Here is a 22519-nt window from a genome sequence, read left to right on the forward strand (position 1 = left end):
AGTAAACATACTTCGGACCCCACTGGAGGATCGCGGACGGTCTGCCTATCCCAAGGCTTAGCAATTTTTCAAACACGCTTTTGAAAAGATTTTTAACTCTTGAAATTGGAAGCGTTGTTAGTCCTCATGCAAATTCAACCACTAGATGCTCTATGAGGCACTAAGTTTTACACAAACCAAAGTCATTGACCCCTCTTAATAGTACGGCCATCTAGCCTACTAATCCGGTCAAATATCTTCTCTATACTCCTGGAGACCGGCAAAACAAAACCTATGTTATACCTTTGCCTTCACTTGATCCACAACCAATGCTTATAAATCTCCAAGATTTTCTATTTTATGTGGTCCAACCCTGCATTCTTATTTCTCCAAGAACCGTTAGTCCACAAACAGTTGTCATTAATTACCAAAACATCACTAAGGGGCCTAGATGATTCACAAGCGTCCACACCCTGCCCCTGCCCCCACCCCACCCATCCTCATGTCGCGCGCTCCGCTCGACTACCAAAATCCCACCGCCCACCTCCGCAATGGCCGCCTCCCGCGCCCCCAACCTAACGCACGGCGTCATCCTCCCTCCCCCACCTCGCTTCGTCATCCTCCCTCAGTTTCCCTCCTATCTGCCCTCCGAATCCCGCTCGTGAACCCTAGGAACCCTCCGTCGAGATCTCCAAATCCCACTCACAAACCCCGTGCCCCTGCCCCCGTCCGCCCACATCGTGCGATGCCCCCGTCGCGAGAGCTCCTCTAGACGACATGGAGCGCGTCGCCCACGCGCCCGCCCCCATCCCTGATTGCACACTACCGTCGCTGGATGTTTACGCGGTCCATAGACCCTGGATCTTCTGCAGGTGATTCCCCTCGTCGCCCCCGCCACGTCTCCACCATGACCACCGCCACAACGACGACGACCGCCGAGGCCTGCCTTGCCTAGCCACCGAGGGATGGGCCAGCCCGCTTGCTCGCCCCATGGCGCCTCATGGTCCCTCAAGCGGGGGATCCACCCGCCAGGTTCGTGGCCACCGACATCCTCATGTCCATCGAACCCCTCGCATGCGGCACGACCAAATCCTAGATGCCCGATCCCAATGCGCAGGTGAGCCGCATGCATGATGCATCCAGTGGCAATCCACCCCAATTTGTTCCCTGCTATTTTTTAAATTGTGATTTAATTTGTGTTGTTGATTCGACCGGTTTGGCGAACCTCTCAAGTCCCTCGGTAGAGAGACATTACTGCACCCGCACCGTGGATCGGCATGACTATGGGTCGCTGTAACGGCACTGGTCACATGCACCATCTGGTCGTCCTCCTCCGTTGGCCTCCTCAGCACCTACGCGGTCCTGGTGTGCTCGCGTCACCCATGCTTGTTTGTATAGTGATTTTGTTGTGTTGTTTGTTCTGCTCGGCATTGGAGGGAAGACCGATATCAATGTCATGACTCATGAGAGTTAAGAGTGAATGGTTGGGCGGGAGACGCAGTCACGACTCACCCGAGGGCTATCTCGGGAGGGAGACGCAGTCACGACTCGCCCGAGGCCAACCTCGGGCAGGAGACGTGGTCACGACTCGCTCGATGCCAAACTCGGGAGGGAGACGCAGTCACGGCTCGCCCGAGGCTAACCCCGGGCGGGAGACTGAGAGCACCTAGAGGGGGGGGGTGAATAGGTGATCCTGTAAAACTTAAACTTATAGCCACAAAACTTTGATTAAGCGTTAGCACAGTTTATGCCAAGTGGCTAGAGAGGAGTCAAAACACAATAACCACAAGAATTCAATCACAGAGATGACACGGTGGTTATCCCGTGGTTCGGCCAAGTACAAAACTTGCCTACTCCACGTTGTGGCGTCCCAACGGACGAGAGTTGCACTCAACTCCTCTCAAGTGATCCAATGATCAACTTGAATACCACGGTGTTCTTGCTTTTCTTTTCTCAATCCCGTTTGCGTGGAATCTCCACAGCTTGGAGCCTCTCGCCCTTACAAAAGATGTTCACAGAGAATCACAGAGCAAGGGAGGGATTAGCAACTCACACACGACACAAAGATCACAGCGAATACGCACACACAAGACCCAGACTTGAGCTCAAGAGACTAGCACACTAGAACGGAGCTCAAATCACTAGAATGTCGAACAAGTGCGCAAGATTGATGTGTGAGTGATCAAGAGTGCTCAAGGAATGCTTGGTTTTTCTCCTCCATGCGCCTAGGGGTCCCTTTTATAGCCCAAGGCAGCTAGGAGCCGTTGAGAACAAATCTGGAAGGCCATCCTTGCCTTCTGTCGTCGGGCGCACCGGACAGTCCGGTGCACACCGGACACTGTCCGGTGCCCGATTTCTTTCCTTAACAGGCGCAGCCGACCGTTGCCGACCGTTGCAGATCTGGCGCACCGGACAGTCCGGTGCCACTTTCCGTCCGTTGGCCAGACCACGTGTCGCGCGCAGATTCCGCGGCCGACCGTTGGCTTTGCCGACCGTTGGCTCACCGGACAGTCCGGTGCACACCGGACAGTCCGGTGAATTTTAGCCGTACGCCGTCGGCAAATTCCCGAGAGCGGCGTCTTCAGGTCGAGGCAGCCTGGCGCACCGGACACTGTCCGGTGCACCACCGGACAGTCCGGTGCCCCAGACCGAAGCAGCCTTTTTGGCTGTCCACAGCCAACTCTTCTTCTTTCTTCTTCTTTCTGTTTCTATCACTTAGACAAGCATATTAGTACACAAAACCAATGTACTAAGGCTTAGAAACATACCTTTACTCGTGATTTGCAACTTGTCCATCCATGGGCATAGATTCACATTTAAGCACCTGTGTTGGCACTCAATCACCAAAATACTTAGAAATGGCCCAAGGGCACATTTCCCTTTCAATCTCCCCCTTTTTGGTGATTTATGCCAACACAACATAAAGCAACTAGAACAAGTGCAGAATCACTTCAAATAGAATTCAAATCTATTTTGATTCATTTTTGGCATATATGGATCATCCTTTGCCACCACTTGGTTTGTTTTTGCAAATCAAACTCAAATCTCTATCTCTAAGTCAAACACACATGTTGAAGCATAAAGAGAGTTATTCCAAAAGAGATTGATCAAAGATTTCAAAAACTCCCCCTATTTCCCATAATCAATACTTCTCCCCACAAGAAGCCAACTTTTGATGAAAGAGACAATGCAAGAGTTTTGAATAAACCAAAAGCTCTATTCTACTATTTTCAAAATCTCTCAAGTGGTAGCTGATCCATTTATTGCTTTGGCCTTTATTTTCTCCCCCTTTGGCATCAAGCACCAAAACGGAATCAACTTTGGCCCTTTCAACCCCATTGCCTCACCAAAATCTTCAATTAAGAGCAAATGGCAATAAGAGTTCATGAGATGGACTTGGAATAAGTTACTCTCTCATCTGAGTGCAGTGGAAGTCTTTCATGGTCCAAGTCCACCTTTTCCCTTTCAATCCTCCTTCAAGACTAAATCAAGCAAACTCAAGCATATGGTTAGTCTCAAAGGGTCAAGTTGTAGCACATCTCCCCTTAGACATGTGCATCACTTTGCAACGGACTTGTGAGGTCCAGGGAGTGTTTGTACAACTTGAGCACCACAATAAGCAACAAAATGGAGAATGAACATGATCAAAGGCATAAACACATGTATACTACAATTCAATCCAAGTTCCGCGAATCTAAGACATTTAGCTCACTACGCAGCCTGCAAAAGGTCTTCTCATCTAGAGGCTTGGTAAAGATATCGGCTAGCTGGTTCTCGGTGCTAACATGAAACACTTCGATATCCCCCTTTTGCTGGTGGTCTCTCAAAAAGTGATGCCGGATGTCTATGTGCTTTGTGCGGCTGTGCTCAACAGGATTTTCCGCCATGCGGATAGCACTCTCATTATCACATAGGAGTGGGACTTTGCTCAGATTGTAGCCAAAGTCCCTGAGGGTTTGCCTCATCCAAAGTAGTTGCGCGCAACACTGTCCTGCGGCAACATACTCGGCCTCAGCGGTGGATAGGGCAACGGAGGTTTGTTTCTTAGAGTTCCATGACACCAGGGACCTTCCTAAGAATTGGCACGTCCCCGATGTGCTCTTCCTATCGACCTTACATCCAGCATAGTCGGAATCTGAGTATCCAACCAAGTCAAAGGTAGACCCCTTTGGATACCACAGCCTGAAGCAAGGCGTAGCAACTAAATATCTCAGAATTCGCTTCACCGCCACTAAGTGACACTCCTTAGGATCGGATTGAAATCTAGCACACATGCATACGCTAAGCATAATATCCGGTCTACTAGCACACAAATAAAGTAATGACCCTATCATTGACCGGTATGCTTTTTGATCAACGGACTTACCTCCTTTGTTGAGGTCGGTGTGCCCGTCGGTTCCCATCGGAGTCTTTGCGGGTTTGGCGTCCTTCATTCCAAACTGCTTTAGCAGATCTTGCGTGTACTTCGTTTGGGAGATGAAGGTGCCGTCCTTGAGTTGCTTCACTTGGAACCCAAGGAAGTAGTTCAACTCGCCCATCATCGACATCTCAAATTTCTGCGTCATCACCCTGCTAAACTCTTCACAAGACTTTTGGTTAGTGGAACCAAATATTATGTCATCGACATAAATTTGGCACACAAACAAATCACCATCACATGTCTTTGTAAAAAGAGTTGGATCGGCTTTCCCAACCTTGAAAGCATTAACAATTAGAAAGTCTCTAAGGCATTCATACCATGCTCTTGGGGCTTGCTTAAGTCCATAGAGCGCCTTAGAGAGCTTACACACATGGTCGGGGTACCGTTCATCCTCGAAGCCAGGGGGTTGCTCTACGTACACCTCCTCCTTGATTGGCCCGTTGAGGAAAGCGCTCTTCACATCCATTTGGTACAACCTGAAAGAGTGATGAGCGGCATATGCTAGCAAGATACGAATTGATTCTAGCCTAGCCACAGGAGCAAAAGTCTCCTCGAAATCCAAACCTGCGACTTGGGCATAACCTTTTGCCACAAGTCGAGCCTTGTTTCTCGTCACCACCCCGTGCTCGTCCTGTTTGTTGCGGAACACCCACTTGGTTCCCACAACATTTTGCTTCGGACGAGGCACCAGTGTCCAAACTTCATTCCTCTTGAAGTTGTTGAGCTCCTCTTGCATGGCCAACACCCAGTCCGGATCTAGCAAGGCCTCTTCTACCCTGAAAGGCTCAATAGAAGAGACAAAGGAGTAATGTTCACAAAAATTAACTAATCGAGACCGAGTAGTTACTCCCTTGCTAATGTCACCCAGAATTTGGTCGACGGGATGATCCCTTTGAATCACCGCTCGAACTTGGGTTGGAGGTGCCGGTTGCGCTTCTTCCTCCATCACATGATCATCTTGTGCTCCCCCTTGATCACACGCCTCCTGTCGATGAACCTATTCATCGTCTTGAGTTGGGGGATGCACCATTGTTGAGGAAGAAGGTTGATCTTATTCATCTTGTTCCTGTGGCCGAACTTCTCCAATCGCCATGGTTCGTATAGCGGCCATCGGAACATCTTCTTCATCTACATCATCACAATCAACAACTTGCTCTCTTGGAGAGCCATTAGTCTCATCAAATACAACGTCGCTAGAGACTTCAACCAAACCTGATGATTTGTTGAAGACTCTATACGCCTTTGTATTTGAGTCATAACCTAACAAAAACCCTTCTACGGCTTTGGGAGCAAACTTAGAATTTCTACCCTTCTTCACTAGAATGTAGCACTTGCTCCCAAATACACGAAAGTAAGATACATTGGGTTTGTTACCGGTTAGTAGCTCATACGACGTCTTCTTGAGGAGACGATGAAGGTAGACCCTGTTGATGGCGTGGCAAGCCGTGTTCACGGCTTCCGTCCAAAAGTACTCGGGGGTCTTGTACTCTCCTAGCATCGTCCTAGCCATATCGATGAGCGTCCTGTTCTTCCTCTCTACCACACCATTTTGTTGTGGTGTGTAGGGAGCGGAGAACTTGTGCTTGATCCCTTCCTCTTCAAGGAACTCCTCCACTTGAAGGTTCTTGAACTCGGACCCGTTGTCGCTTCTTATCTTCTTCACCTTGAGCTCAAACTCATTTTGAGCTCTCCTGAGGAAGCGCTTGAGGGTCCCTTGGGTTTCAGACTTATCCTGCAAAAAGAACACCCAAGTGAAGCGGGAAAAGTCATCAACAATAACTAGACCATACTTACTTCCTCCTATGCTCAGATAGGCGACGGGTCCGAAGAGATCCATATGCAGCAGCTCCAGGGGTCTTGAAGTGGTCATCACATTCTTGCTGTGATGCGCTCCTCCCACCTGTTTACCTGCTTGACAAGCTGCACAAGGTCTATCCTTTTCGAATTGAACGTTAGTCAAACCTATCACGTGTTCTCCCTTTAGAAGCTTGTGAAGGTTCTTCATCCCTACATGTGCTAAGCGGCGATGCCACAGCCAGCCCATGCTAGTCTTAGCTATTAAGCATGCATCCAGACCGGCCTCTTCTTTTGCAAAATCAACTAAATAAAGTTTGCCGTCTAATACACCCTTAAAAGCTAGTGAACCATCACTTCTTCTAAAGACAGACACATCTATATTTGTAAATAGACAGTTATACCCCATGTTGCACAATTGACTAACAGATAGCAAATTATAACCAAGAGACTCTACTAGAAACACATTAGAAATTGAGTGCTCATTTGAAATTGCAATTTTACCTAACCCTTTTACCTTGCCTTGATTCCCATCACCGAATACAATTGAATCTTGGGAATCCTTATTTTTGACGTAGGAGGTGAACATCTTCTTCTCCCCCGTCATATGGTTTGTGCATCCGCTGTCGATAATCCAGCTTGAACCCCCGGATGCATAAACCTGCAAGGCAAATTTAGGCTTGGGTCTTAGGTACCCAACTCATGTTGGGTCCTACAAGGTTAGTGCAAATATCCTTAGGGACCCAAATGCAAGTTTTGTCTCCCTTGCATTTTGCCCCTAACTTCCTAGCAACTATTTTCTTATCCTTTCTACAAATAGCAAAGGAAGCATTTAAAGCACAATAAATTGTAGAAGGTTCATTCACTACTTTCCTAGGAGCATGAATAACATTCTTTCTAGGCACATGATGAATAGCATTTCTCCTAGACATATTTTTACCATGCATATAGGAAGAACTAGAAGCAAACATGGCATGAGAGTCAAAATCATCATAAGCATTATAACTCCTATAAGCATTTCTAGTTTGTCTCCTATCATGATACATAAAAGCATGGTTCTTTTGCACACTACTAGCCATAGGGGCCTTCCCTTTCTCCTTGGCGGGAATGGGAGCCTTATGGCTTGTTAGGTTCTTAGCTTCTCTCTTGAAGCCAAGTCCATCCTTAATTGAGGGGTGTCTACCAATTGTGTAGGCATCCCTTGCAAATTTTAGTTTATCGAAATCATGCTTGCTAGTCTTAAGTTGAGCATTAAGACTAGCCAATTCATCATTAAGCTTGGAAATTGAAACAAGGTGTTCACTACAAGCATCAATGTCAAAATCTTTACACCTAGTACAAATTACAACATGTTCTACACAAGAATTGGATTTATTTGCTACTTCTAATTTAGCATTTAAATCATTGTTGACACCTTTCAAAGTAGAAATGGTTTCATGACAAGTAGATAGTTCAAAAGAAAGCATTTCATTTCTTTTAGCTTCTAATGCAAGGGATTTTTGAGCCTCTACAAACTTATCATGTTCTTCATACAACAAATCCTCTTGCTTTTCTAAAAGTATATTCTTTTCATTCAAGGCATCAATTAATTCATTAATTTTGTCTATCTTAGATCTATCTAAGCCCTTGAACAAACATGAATAATCTACTTCATCCTCATCACTAGATTCGTCCTCACTTGACGAAGCATAGGTAGAGTTGCGAGTACATACCTTCTTCTCCCTTGCCATAAGGCATGTGTGACGCTCGTTGGGGAAGAGGGTTGATTTGTTGAAGGCGGTGGCGGCGAGTCCTTCATTGTCGGAGTCGGAAGAGGAGCAATCCGAGTCCCACTCCTTGCCTAGATGCGCCTCGCCCTTTGCCTTCTTGTAATGCTTCTTCTTTTCCCTCTTGTTTTCCTTTTCCTGGTCACTATCATTATCAGGGCAGTTAGCGATAAAATGACCAATCTTACCGCACTTGAAGCATGAGCGCTTCCCCTTCGTCTTGGTCTTGCTTGGCTGCCCCTTGTGACCCTTTAGCACCGTCTTGAAGCGTTTGATGATGAGAGCCATCTCTTCATCATTAAGTCCGACCGCCTCAATTTGTGCCACCTTGCTAGGTAGCGCCTCCTTGCTTCTTGTAGCTTTGAGAGCAAAAGGTTGTGGTTCGTTGATCGGTCCATTCAAGGCGTCGTCCACGTACCTTGCCTCCTTGATCATCATTCGCCCGCTGATGAATTTTCCTAAGACTTCTTCGGGCGACATTTTGGTGTACCTGGGATTCTCACGAATATTATTCACCAAATGAGGATCAAGAACGGTAAAGGACCTTAGCATTAGTCGGACGACGTCGTGGTCCGTCCATCGCGTGCTTCCGTAGCTCCTTATTTTGTTGATAAGGGTCTTGAGCCGGTTGTATGTTTGAGTTGGCTCCTCGCCCCTTATCATCGCGAACCGTCCAAGCTCGCCCTCCACCAACTCCATTTTGGTGAGCAAGGTAGCGTCATTTCCCTCATGAGAGATCTTGAGGGTATCCCAGATTTGCTTGGCGTTATCCAAGCCACTCACTTTGTTATATTCATCCCTGCACAATGAAGCTAGAAGAACAGTAGTAGCTTGTGCATTCTTATGGATTTGCTCATTAATGAATATAGGACTATCCGAACTATTAAAGTGCATTCCACTATCTACAATCTCCCATATACTAGGATGGAGAGAGAATAGGTGACTACGCATTTTGTGGCTCCAAAATCCGTAGTCCTCTCCATCAAAGTGTGGGGGCTTGCCGAGTGGAATGGAAAGCAAATGTGAATTTGAACTTTGCGGAATACGAGAGTAGTCAAAGGAAAAGTTAGAATTAACCGGTTTCCTTTGTTCGTAGTCGTTGTGGTCGTCGTCCTTTTGGGAAGAAGTAGACTCATCACTGTCGTCGTAGTAGACGATCTCCTTGATGCGCCTTGTCTTCTTCTTCTTCCCTTCCTTCCGTCTATGACCCGAGCCAGAGTCGTTAGGCTTGTCATCTTTGGGCTCGTTGACGAAGGACTCCTTCTCCTTATCGTTGATCACGATTCCCTTCCCCTTAGGATCCATCTCTTCGGGCGGTTAGTCCCTTTCTTGAAGAGAACGGCTCTGATACCAATTGAGAGCACCTAGAGGGGGGGGGGGTGAATAGGTGATCCTGTAAAACTTAAACTTATAGCCACAAAACTTTGATTAAGCGTTAGCACAGTTTATGCCAAGTGGCTAGAGAGGAGTCAAAACACAATAACCACAAGAATTCAATCACAGAGATGACACGGTGGTTATCCCGTGGTTCGGCCAAGTACAAAACTTGCCTACTCCACGTTGTGGCGTCCCAACGGACGAGAGTTGCACTCAACTCCTCTCAAGTGATCCAATGATCAACTTGAATACCACGGTGTTCTTGCTTTTCTTTTCTCAATCCCGTTTGCGAGGAATCTCCACAGCTTGGAGCCTCTCGCCCTTACAAAAGATGTTCACAGAGAATCACAGAGCAAGGGAGGGATTAGCAACTCACACACGACACAAAGATCACAGCGAATACGCACACACAAGACCCAGACTTGAGCTCAAGAGACTAGCACACTAGAACGGAGCTCAAATCACTAGAATGTCGAACAAGTGCGCAAGATTGATGTGTGAGTGATCAAGAGTGCTCAAGGAATGCTTGGTTTTTCTCCTCCATGCGCCTAGGGGTCCCTTTTATAGCCCAAGGCAGCTAGGAGCCGTTGAGAACAAATCTGGAAGGCCATCCTTGCCTTCTGTCGTCGGGCGCACCGGACAGTCCGGTGCACACCGGACACTGTCCGGTGCCCGATTTCTTTCCTTAACAGGCGCAGCCGACCGTTGCCGACCGTTGCAGATCTGGCGCACCGGACAGTCCGGTGCACACCGGACAGTCCGGTGCCACTTTCCGTCCGTTGGCCAGACCACGTGTCGCGCGCAGATTCCGCGGCCGACCGTTGGCTTTGCCGACCGTTGGCTCACCGGACAGTCCGGTGCACACCGGACAGTCCGGTGAATTTTAGCCGTACGCCGTCGGCAAATTCCCGAGAGCGGCGTCTTCAGGTCGAGGCAGCCTGGCGCACCGGACACTGTCCGGTGCACCACCGGACAGTCCGGTGCCCCAGACCGAAGCAGTCTTTTTGGCTGTCCACAGCCAACTCTTCTTCTTTCTTCTTCTTTCTGTTTCTATCACTTAGACAAGCATATTAGTACACAAAACCAATGTACTAAGGCTTAGAAACATACCTTTACTCGTGATTTGCATCTTGTCCATCCATGGGCATAGATTCACATTTAAGCACTTGTGTTGGCACTCAATCACCAAAATACTTAGAAATGGCCCAAGGGCACATTTCCCTTTCAGAGACGCAGTCACGACTCGCCCGAGGCCAAGCTCGGGCGGGAGAACCAGTCACGCCTCGCCCAAGGCCAACGTCGGGAGGGAGACGCAGTCACGCCTCACCCGAGGCCAACCTCGAATGGGAGATCCAGTCACGACTCGCCCGAGGCCAACCCCGGACAAGCAGTGCATCTCTGACTCGCCCGAGGGCATCTCGGGTAATGCTCCGGAAGGTGTCCAACTCCGCCGACCCACCGACCAACTCAGCAAGGCCCCAGGCGGGAGATGCAGTCACGACTCGCCCGAGGCCAACCTCGGGCGGGAGACACAATCACGACTCGCCCGAGGCCAACCTCGGGCAGGAGACACAATCACGGCTCGCCCGAGGCCAAACCCGGACGGGGACACATCCACGACTCGCTCGAGGCCAATAGTAGCAGTACATGAAGTTGTTTTATGATATTGATAATGTTTGCCACATATTTTGCATATAATAGTGATGCTTGTCGTTTCGTATCTATATTTCATACAAATTGTTTACTCCCGTCACAACACATGAGCACATACCTAGTAAAATATATAGATATAGATTAAAACAAGTCTTAGAAATAACAAAGGCTTAATTAAAAAGATAAAGCTCTCGTAGAAATTATTTTAACAATTATAGCAAGCTTAGTGTATACTTTCTAATCGTCCAATCTTTTGCTTCCCTTTATATCTAACAAAAGGCACTCTAGCAAACTTCCTTTGGAGCTTTGGCTACATAACTGTTAGGAAATATGAAAACCTTTCGCCATGAGCAATATCTCATTTAGAACTCTAGAGCTAATAGTTAGCTGCTATAAATAGTTGAAAGGGAAATAGGCTCACACCTTTTCCTAATTGATTTTGGTGGTTGAATTGCCCAACACAAATTATTGGACTAACTAGTTTGCTCTAGATTATAAGTTCTACAGGTGCCAAAGGTTCAACACAAACCAATAAAAAGTCCAAGAAAGGGTTCAAATAAAAAGAGCAAAAGACAACCGAAGGTTGCCCTGGTCTGGCGCACCACACTGCCCGGTGTGCCACCGGACAGTGTCCGATGCACCAGGGAGATCAACTCCGAACTTGCCACCTTCGGGTTTCTGGGATTGCCTCTCCGCTATAATTCACCGGACTGTCCGGTGTAGCACCGGACTGTCCGGTGTGCCAGCGGAGCAACGGCTAACTGCGCCAACGGTCGTCTGCAAAAGCAACAGTGAACAGTGAACAGTGTGGACTGCGCGCGCAGAGTCAGAGCAGGCGCCAGAAGGCACACCGGACAGTGAACAAGGACCTGCCCGATGCACCACCGGACTGTCCGGTGGCCCCACATGTCAGAGCTCCAACGGTCAAACCCTAACGGTTGGGTGATGTGGCTGGCGCACCGGACAGTGTCCGGTGGCGCACCGGACTGTCCGGTGTGCCCTTCGACAGCAACCTTCCCCGACGACCACTTTGGTGGTTGGGGCTATAAATACCCCCAACCACCACACTTCAAGGCATCCAAGTTTTCAGCCAACACATTCAATACAAGAGCTAGTGCATTCAATACACGCCACAAATAGAGTAAATCAAAATCTCTCCAAGTCCCAATTCCACTCAAAGCAATTAGTGACTAGAAGAGAGTTTTGTCGTGTTCTTTTGAGCTCTTGCGCTTGGATCGCTTTTCTTCTTCCTCTATTCTTGCTTCCAAGATCTTTGTAATCAAAGCAAGAGACACCAATTGTGTGGTGGTCCTTGTGGGGACTAAGTGTCCCAATTGATTGAGAAGAGAAGCTCACTCGGTCTAAGTGACCATTTGAGAGAGGGAAAGGGATGAAAAAGACCCGGTCTTTGTGACCACCTCAACAGGGAGTAGGTTTGCAAGAACCGAACCTCGGTAAAACAAATCACCGTGTCATCCACCTTATTTGCTTGTGATTTGTTTTTCGCCCTCTCTTTCGGACTCGACTTTATTTCTAACGCTAACCTTGGCTTGTAGTTGTGCTCAAACTTTATAAATTTCATATTTGCCTATTCACCCCCTCTAGGTGACTTTCAATTGGTATCAGAGCCCGGTACTTCATTCGAGCCTAACCGCTCGAAGTTATGTCGGGAGCTCACGCCAAGAAGGAGATGGTGACCCACGAGAAGCCCGCCACAAGCCACGGGAAAACTCCATCGGGAGAGTCCGGCAACAAAAAGAGGGAGGAATCACCTCCCCGCGTCAAGTCGCATCGGAGTGGCGACAAGAAGAAGAAAATGAAGAAAGTGGTCTACTACGAGACCGATTCTTCATCGCCTTCCACCTCCGGCTCCGACGCGCCGTCCATCACTTCTAAGCTCCATGAGCGCAAGAAGTTTAGTAAGATCCCCTTACGCTATCCTCATATATCCAAACGCACTCCTTTACTTTCCGTCCCACTAGGCAAACCACCGGTTTTTTACGGTGAAGATTATTGTATGTGGAGTGATAAAATAAGGCACCATCTAACCTCACTCCACGCTAGTATTTGGGACATTGTTGAGTTTGGAGGGCGGGAACCATCCGTGGGGGATGAAGGCTATGACTCAGACGAGGTAGCCCAAATCCGGCACTTCAACTCCCAAGCCACTACTATACTCCTCGCCTCTCTAAGTCGAGAGGAGTATAATAAGGTGCAAGGGTTGAAGAGTGCCAAAGAGATTTGGGGCGTACTCAAGACCGCGCACGAAGGAGACGAGGTGAACAAGATCACCAAGAGGGAAACGATCGAGGGGGAGCTCGGTCGCTTCATGCTTCATCAAGGGGAGGAGCCACAAGCGATGTACAACCGGCTCGAAACCTTGGTGAACCAAGTGCGCAACCTCGGGAGCACCAAATGGGATGACCATGAAATGGTCAAAGTTATTCTAAGATCACTTGTATTTCTTAATCCTACTCAAGTTCAATTAATTTGTGGTGATCCTAGATATAAACTAATGTCTCCCGAGGAAGTGATAGGAAAGTTTGTGAGCTTTGAGCTAATGATCAAAGGCTCCAAACAAATCATCGAGCGAGGCGCCACCTCCACTCCCGAGGTGCAACTCGTTGCCTTCAAAGCAACAGAAGAGAAGAAAGAAGAGTCTACGTCAAGTAGGCTACCCATCGACGCCTCCAAGCTCTACAATGAGGAGATGGCTTTAATCATTAAAAGCTTTCGCCAAATCCTCAAGCAAAGGAGGGGGAAAGACTACAAGCCCCGCTCCAAGAAAGTTTGCTACAAGTGTGGTAAGCCCGGTCATTTCATTGCAAAATGTCCATTATCTAGTGATAGTGACAGGGGCGATGACAAGAAGGAAAAGAGAAGGGAAAAGAAGAAATACTACAAGAAGAAGGGCAGCGATGCCCATGTTTGCCGGGAGTGGGACTCTGATGAGAGCTCCACCGACTCCTCCTCCGATGAGGATGCCGCAAACATCGCCGTCAACAAGGGTCTCCTCTTCCCCAACGTCGGCCACAAGTGCCTCATGGCAAAGGACGACAAAACAAAGAAGGTAAAATCTAGAGCTTCCACTAAATATGCAACATCTAGTGATGAGGCTAGCTCTAGTGATGATGAGGATGATTTGCTCACCCTTTTTGCCAACTTAAACATGCAACAAAAGGAAAAATTAAATGAATTGATTAGTGCTATTCATGTGAAGGATGAACTCTTGGATAGCCAAGAGGACTTCTAAAAGGGAAATAGGCTCACACCTATTCCTAAATGATTTTGGTGGTTGAATTGCCCAACACAAATAATTGGACTAACTAGTTTGCTCTAGATTATAAGTTCTACAGGTGCCAAAGGTTCACAACAAACCAATAAAAATTTCAAGAAAGGGTTCAAATAAAAAGAGCAAAAGACAACCGAAGGCTGCCCTGGTCTGGCGCACCGGACTGTCCGGTGTGCCACCGGACAGTGTCCGGTGCACCAGGGAGATCAACTCCGAACTTGCCACCTTCGGATTTCTGGGATTGCCTCTCTTCTATAATTCACCAGACTGTCCAGTGTGCCAAGCAGAGTAACGGCTACAGCGTCAACGGTCGACTGCAAAAGTGAACAGTGAACAATGCCGACTGCGCGCGCAGAGTCAGAGCAGGCGCCAAATGGCGCACCGGATAGTGAACAGGACCTGTCCAGTGCACCACTGAACTGTCCGGTGGCCCACATGTCAGAAGCTCCAACGGTCGAACCCTAACAGTTGGGTGACGTGGCTGGCGCACCGGACTGTTCGGTGCGCCCGTCGACAATAGAGTTCCCCAACGGCCATTTTGGTGGTTGGGGCTATAAATACCCCCAACCACCACTCTTCAAGGCACCCAAGCATTCACTACTCCTCATTAAATACAAGAGCAATACACAACACTCCAAGACACAAATCAAAGCCTCCGATCAAATCAAAGTCCACAATTCAACTCTAGTTTTTAGGACTTGTGAGAAGATTGACTTGTGTCCTTCTGTTGTTCTTGTTGCTTGGTTGGCTTTCTTCTTCCTCTATTCTTGCTTCCAAGTTCTTTGTAATCAAAGCAAGAGACACCAAGTGTGTGGTGGTCCTTGCAGGGACTAAGTGTCCCAATTGATTGAGAAGAGAAGCTCACTCGGTCTAGGTGACCGTTTGAGAGAGGGAAAGGGTTGAAAGAGACCCGGTCTTTGTGACCACCTCAACGGGGAGTAGGTTTGCAAGAACTGAACCTCGGTAAAACAAATCACCGTGTCATCTGCCTTATTTGCTTGTGATTTGTTTTCACCCTCTCTTTCGGACTCGATTATATTTCTAACGCTAACCCCAGCTTGTAGTTGTGCTTAAACTTTATAAATTTCAGATTTGCCTATTCACCCCCCATCTAGGCGACTTTCAATTGGTATCAGAGCCCGGTACTTCATTAGAGCCTAACCGCTCGAAGTGATGTCGGGAGCTCACGCCAAGAAGGAGATGGTGACTGGCGAGAAGCCCGCCACAAGCCACGGGAAAGCTCCGTCGGGAGAGTCCGGCAACAAGAAGAGGGAGGAATCAACTCCCCGCGTGAAGTCGCACCGGAGTGGTGACAAGAAGAAGAAAATGAAGAAAGTGGTCTACTACGAGACCGATTCTTCGTCGCCTTCCACCTCCGGATCCGACACGCCATCCATCACTTCTAAGCGCCATGAGCGAAAGAAGTTTAGTAAGATCCCCTTATGCTATCCTCGCATTTCCAAATGCACTCCTTTACTTTCTGTCCCACTAGGCAAACCACCGGTTTTTTACGGTGAAGATTATTGTATGTGGAGTGATAAAATGAGGCATCATCTAACCGCACTCCACGCTAGTATTTGGGACATTGTTGAATTTGGTGCATAGGAACCATCCGTGGGGGATGAAGGCTATGACTCGGACGAGGTAGCCCAATTCCGGCACTTCAACTCCCAAGCCACAACTATACTCCTCGCCTCTCTAAGTCGAGAGGAGTATAATAAGGTGCAAGGGTTGAAGAGTGCCAAACAGATTTGGGACGTAGTCAAGACCGCGCACGAAGGAGATGAGGTGACCAAGATCACCAAGCGGGAAACGATCGAGGGGGAGCTCGGTCGATTTATGCTCAACCAAGGAGAGGAGCCACAAGCCATGTACAACCGGCTCAAGACCTTGGTGAACCAAGTACACAACCTCGGAAGCACCAAATGGGATGACCATGAAATGGTCAAGGTTATTCTAAGATCACTCGTTTTTCTTAATCCTACACAAGTTCAATTAATTCGTGGTGATCCTAGATACAAGCTAATGTCTCCCGAGTAGGTTATAGGAAAATTTGTGAGCTTTGAATTAATGATCAAAGGCTCCAAGAAAATCATCGAGCAAGGCGCCTCCTCCACACCCGAGATGCAACCCTTCGCATTCAAGGCGACGGAGGAGAAGAAAGAAGAGTCTACATCAAGTAGACTCTCCATCGACGCCTCCAAGCTCGACAACGAGGAGATGGCGCTCATCATCAAGAGCTTCCACCAAATCCTCAAGCAAAGGAGGGGGAAGGATTACAAACCCCGCTCCAAGAAGGTTTGCTACAAATGTGGTAAGCCTGGTCATTTTATCGCTAAATTTCCTTTATCTAGTGATAGTGACAGGGATAACGACAAGAGGCAAAAGAAGAAGGAAAAGAAGAAGTACTACAAGAAGAAGGGCGGCGATGCCCTTGTTTGTCGGGAGTGGAACTCCGACGAGAGCTCCACCGACGAGGACGCCGCCAACATCGCCGTCAACAAGGGTCTTCTCTTCCCCAACGTCGGCCACAAGTGCCTCATGGCAAAAGACGGCAAAAATAAGAAGGTAAAATCTAGAGCTTCCACTAAATATGCAACATCTAGTGATGAGGCTAGCTCTAGTGATGATGAGAATGATTTGCTCACCCTTTTGCCAACTTAAACATGCAACAAAAAGAAAAATTGAATGAATTGATTAGTGCTATTCATGAGAAGGATGAACTCTTGGATAGCCAAGAGGACTTCCTTATTAAAGAAAATAAGAAGCATGTTAAAGTTAAAAATGCTTATGCTCAGGAGATAGAAAAATGTGAAAAAATTACTAGTGAGCTAAGCACTTGCCATGACACTATTTCCAACCTTAGATTTGAGAATGATAAATTGATTGCTAAGGTTGAGAAATTAAATGTTAGTGATGATTCTCTTGTCAACCTTAAAAATGATAATGCTAGTTTAATTGCTAAGATTGACAAGTTGAATGAATCCATTGCTAGCCTTAAGATAGAAAATGATAAATTGTTTGCTAAGACTAAAAATTTAAATGTTTGCAATGATGTTGTTTCCAATCTTAGAAATGAAAATGTCATTTTACATGCTAAGATTGATGAATTAAATGCATGCAAACCCTCTACATCTACCATTGAACATGTTACTATTTGCACTAGATGTAGAGACATTAATGTTGATGCTATCCATGATCACCTAGCTCTAATTAAACAACAAAATGATCACATAACTCAACTTAGTGCTAAAATCAATGAGCATGACTTAGAAAATGAAAAATTTAAATTTGCTAGAAGCATGCTCTATAGTGGGAGACGCCCTGGCATTAAGGATGGCATTGGCTTCCAAAAGGGAGACAATGTCAAGCTTAATGCCCCTAAGAAATTGTCTAATTTTGTTAAGGGCAAGGCTCCCATGGTTCAGGATAACGAGGGTTACATTTATATCCTGCCGGTTAATCTGAATACAAAATTAGAAATCTCCTATTGCATCAAATGAACCTAACATTTCATTTAAGACTTTTGATGCTTCTTATGTTCTCACTAACAAATCAGGCAAAGTAGTTGCCAAATATGTTGGGGCCAAACACAAGGGGTCAAAGACTTGTGTTTGGGTACCCAAGGTGCTTGTTTCTAATGTGAAAAGACCCAAGACCGTTTGGGTACCTAAGAACAAGGCCTAAATTTGTTTTGTAGGTTTATGCATCCGGGGGCTCAAGTTGGATAATTGATAGCGGGTGCACAAACCACATGACTGGGGAGAAAAGGATGTTCTCCTCCTACGAGAAAAACCATGATCCCCAAAGAGCTATCACATTCGGGGATGGAAATCAAGGTTTGGTCAAAGGACTTGGTAAAATTGCTATATCTCCTGACCATTCTATTTCCAATGTTTTTCTTGTAGATTCTTTAGACTATAACTTGCTTTCAGTTTCTCAATTATGTAAAATGGGCTACAATTGTCTTTTTACGAATATAGGTGTTACTGTCTTTAGAAGAAGTGATGATTCAGTAGCATTTAAGGGAGTGTTAGAGGGTCAGCTATACTTAGTTGATTTTGATAGAGCTGAACTCGACACTTGCTTAATTGCTAAGACTAACATGGGTTGGCTCTGGCATCGCCGACTAGCCCACGTTGGAATGAAGAATCTTCATAAGCTTCTAAAGGGAGAACACATTTTGGGACTAACAAATGTTCATTTTGAGAAAGACAGGGTTTGTAGCGCATGCCAAGCAGGGAAGCAAGTTGGTATTCATCATCCACACAAGAACATCATGACAACCGACAGGCCTCTTGAGCTACTCCACATGGACCTATTCGGTCCGATAGCTTACATAAGCATCGGTGGGAGTAAGTATTGTCTTGTTATTGTGGATGATTATTCTCGCTTCACTTGTGTGTTCTTTTTGCAGGAAAAATCTCAAACCCAAGAGACCTTAAAGGGATTCTTAAGACGGGCTCAAAATGAGTTCGGCTTAAGGATAAAAAAGATTAGAAGCGACAACGGGACGGAGTTCAAGAATTCACAAATAGAAGGCATCCTTGAGGATGAGGGCATCAAGCATGAGTTCTCTTCTCCCTACACACCTCAACAAAATGGTGTAGTGGAGAGGAAGAATAGAACTCTACCTGACATGGCAAGGACCATGCTTGATGAATACAAGACTTTAGACCGGTTTTGGGCGGAAGCAATCAACACCGCTTGCTACGCCATCAACCGTCTCTACCTTCACCGAATCCTCAAGAAGACATCATATGAACTCCTAACCGGTAAAAAGCCCAATGTTTCATATTTTAGAGTCTTTGTTAGCAAATGCTTTGTTCTTGTTAAAAGAGGTAGAAAATCTAAATTTACTCCTAAGGTTGTAGAAGGCTTTTTACTTGGTTATGATTCAAACACAAGGGCATATAGAGTCTTTAACAAGTCCACTGGACTAGTTGAAGTTTCTTGTGACATTGTGTTTGATGAGACTAACGGCTCTCAAGTAGAGCAAGTTGATCTTGATAAGCTAGATGATGAAGAGGTTTCGTGCATCGCGCTAAGGAACATGTCCATTGGGGATGTGTGTCCTAAGGAATCCGAAGAGCCTCCACATGCACAAGATCAACCGTCATCTTCAAATCAAGCTTCTCCACCAACCCAAGATGAGGATCAAGCTCAAGATGATAAAACTGAAGATCAAGAAGAGCCACCTCAAGAGGAGGACAATGATCAAGGGGGAGATGCTAATGATCAAGACAAGGAAGATGATGAGGATCCAAGACCGCCACACCCAAGAGTCCACCAAGCTATACAACGAGATCACCCCGTGAACTCCATCCTCGGCGATATTCATAAGGGGGTAACCACTCGATCTCGTGTTGCTCATTTTTGTGAACATTACTCCTTTCTGTCTTCTATTAAGCCATACAGGGTGGAAGACACATTAAGGGATTCGGACGGGGTATTGGCAATGCAAGAGGAGCTCAACAACTTCACAAGGAATGAGGTATGACATTTAGTTCCACGTCCTAACAAAAATGTTGTAGGAACCAAGTGGGTATTCCGCAACAAACAAGATGAGCATGGTGTGGTGACAAGGAACAAAGCTCGACTTGTGGTCAAGGGATACTCCCAAGTCGAAGGTTTAGATTTTGGTGAAACCTATGCACCCGTAGCTAGGCTTGAGTCAGTTCATATATTACTTGCATATGCTACTTACCATGGCTTTAAGCTCTATCAAATGGACGTGAAAAGTGCCTTCCTCAATGAACCAATCAAGGAGGAGGTCTATGGCCCTGTTTGGCATAGCTGCTGCTTGTTGAAAAAGTAGCTTATCTGATAAGCTGGTGAAAAGCAGCTTCTGCTTGTTGGCTGCTTTTAGTGTATTCTGAGAAGCAGCTGAACTGATAAGCTGCTGTAGAAGCTAACTGTTTGGCAGAACTTCTGCTTAAATTTGTGAAGAAGCTGAAAATAAGTTGTGCCAAATAGGGCCTATGTTGAGCAACCTCCCATCTTTGAAGATAGTGAGTACCCTAATCATGTCTATAAACTCTTTAAGGCGCATTATGGGCTCAAGCAAGCCCCAAGAGCATGGTATGAACGCCTAAGAGATTTCCTTATCACTAATGACTTCAAAGTCGGCAAAGCCGATCCTACTCTTTTTACTAAAACAATTGCAAATGATTTGTTTGTATGCCAAATTTATGTTGATGATATTATATTTGGGTCTACTAACAAATCTACTTGTGAAGAGTTTAGTAGGATAATGGTACAAAAATTTGAGATGTCTATGATGGGGGAGTTGAAGTATTTTCTAGGATTTCAAGTCAAGCATCTCCAAGGGGGCACCTTCATTAGCCAAACAAAGTACATTCAAGATATACTCACCAAGTTTGGGATGAAGGATGCCAAGCCCATCAAGACACCCATGGGAACCAATGGGCATCTCGACCTCGACACGGGAGGTAAATCCGTAGATCAAAAGGTATACCAGTCGATGATAGGATATCTACTTTATTTATGTGCATCTCGACCAGATATTATGCTTTCCGTATGCATGTGTGCAAGATTCCAAGCCGATCCTAAGGAAGTTCACCTTAGGGTCGTAAAACGAATCTTGAGATATTTAGTTCATACTCCTAAGTTTGGTCTTTGGTACCCCAAGGGATCCACTTTTGATTTAATTGGTTATTCAGATGCTGATTGGGTAGGGTGTAAGATTGATAGAAAGAGCACATCAGGGACTTGTCAATTCTTGGGAAGATCCCTGGTGTCTTGGGCTTCAAAGAAACAAAATTCAGTGGCTCTTTCTACCGCCGAAGCCGAGTACATTGCCACAGGCCATTGTTGCACGCAATTGCTTTGGATGAGGCAAACCCTTAGGGACTATGGTTACAAATTGACCAAAGTCCCTCTCCTATGTGATAATGAGAGTGCAATCCGCATGGCGGAAAATCCCGTTGAGCACAACCGCACTAAGCACATAGCCATTCAGTATCACTTTTTGAGGGATCACCAACAAAGGGGGGATATAGAGATTGCATATGTTAGCACCAAAGAACAATTAGCTGATATCTTTACCAAGCCATTAGATGAGAAAACCTTTACCAAACTTAGGCATGAGCTAAACATTATTGATTCTAGGAATTTTGATTGATATTTTGCACACATAGCTCATTTATATACCTTTGATCATCTCTCTTTCATGTGCTATGACTTATGTGGTTTTTCAAGTGTATTTCATGCTAAGTCATAGATTGAAAGAGAAATGGAGTTCTTCGGCGAAGACAAGGCTCCACTCCACTCCATCGAATTATTCATCCTTCGCCGTCACTCCGCACCGCTCTCCAATTTGGTATAATCTTCGCTCATATCTTGTTTGCCATAGGGGGAGAAAGTAACTAAGGGCTTATATTTCACTCACAAGTATCCGTTTTTGGCGATTCATGCCAAAGGGGGAGAAAGTATTAGCCCAAAGCAAAAGGACCGCACCACCACCAATTTCAAAAATATAGTCTTTCAATTTGTATTAAAAGAAGTTTTTCGATTGGTATCTTATTTTTGATATAATTTCAAATTGGTATGACCTCTTTCAAAATTAATATCTAAAACCCTCTTGAACACTAAGAGGAGAATTTCATTGAGGGGGAGTTTTGTTTAGTCAAAGGAAAAGCATTTGAATCAGGGGGAGAAAATTTCAAATCTTGAAAGTGCTTCTCAAAATCTTATTCATATACCTTTGACTATTTGCAAAAGACTTTGAAAAAGAATTTCCAAAACACTTGCAAAAACAAAACAAGTGGTGCAAGCATGGTCCAAAATGTTAAAATAGAAGAAAGCATCCATGCATATCTTATGAAACATATATTGGTTTAATTCTAAGTAACCTTTGCACTTACCTTATGCAAACTAGTTCAATTCTGCACTTATATATTTGCTTTGGTTTGTGTTGGCATCAATCACCAAAAAGGGGGAGATTGAAAGGGAAATAGGCTCACACCTTTTCCTGAATGATTTTGGTGGTTGAATTGCCCAACACAAATAATTGGACTAACTAGTTTGCTCTAGATTATAAGTTCTACAGGTGCCAAAGGTTCACAACAAACCAATAAAAAGTTCAAGAAAGGGTTCAAATAAAAAGAGCAAAAGACAACCGAAGGCTGCCCTGGTCTGGCGCACCGGACTGTCCGGTGTGCCACCGGACAGTGTCCGGTGCACCAGGGAGATCAACTCCAAACTTGCCACCTTCGA

This window comes from Zea mays, chromosome 1 (genome assembly GCF_902167145.1).
Source record: "Zea mays cultivar B73 chromosome 1, Zm-B73-REFERENCE-NAM-5.0, whole genome shotgun sequence".
Lineage (NCBI taxonomy): Eukaryota > Viridiplantae > Streptophyta > Magnoliopsida > Poales > Poaceae > Zea > Zea mays.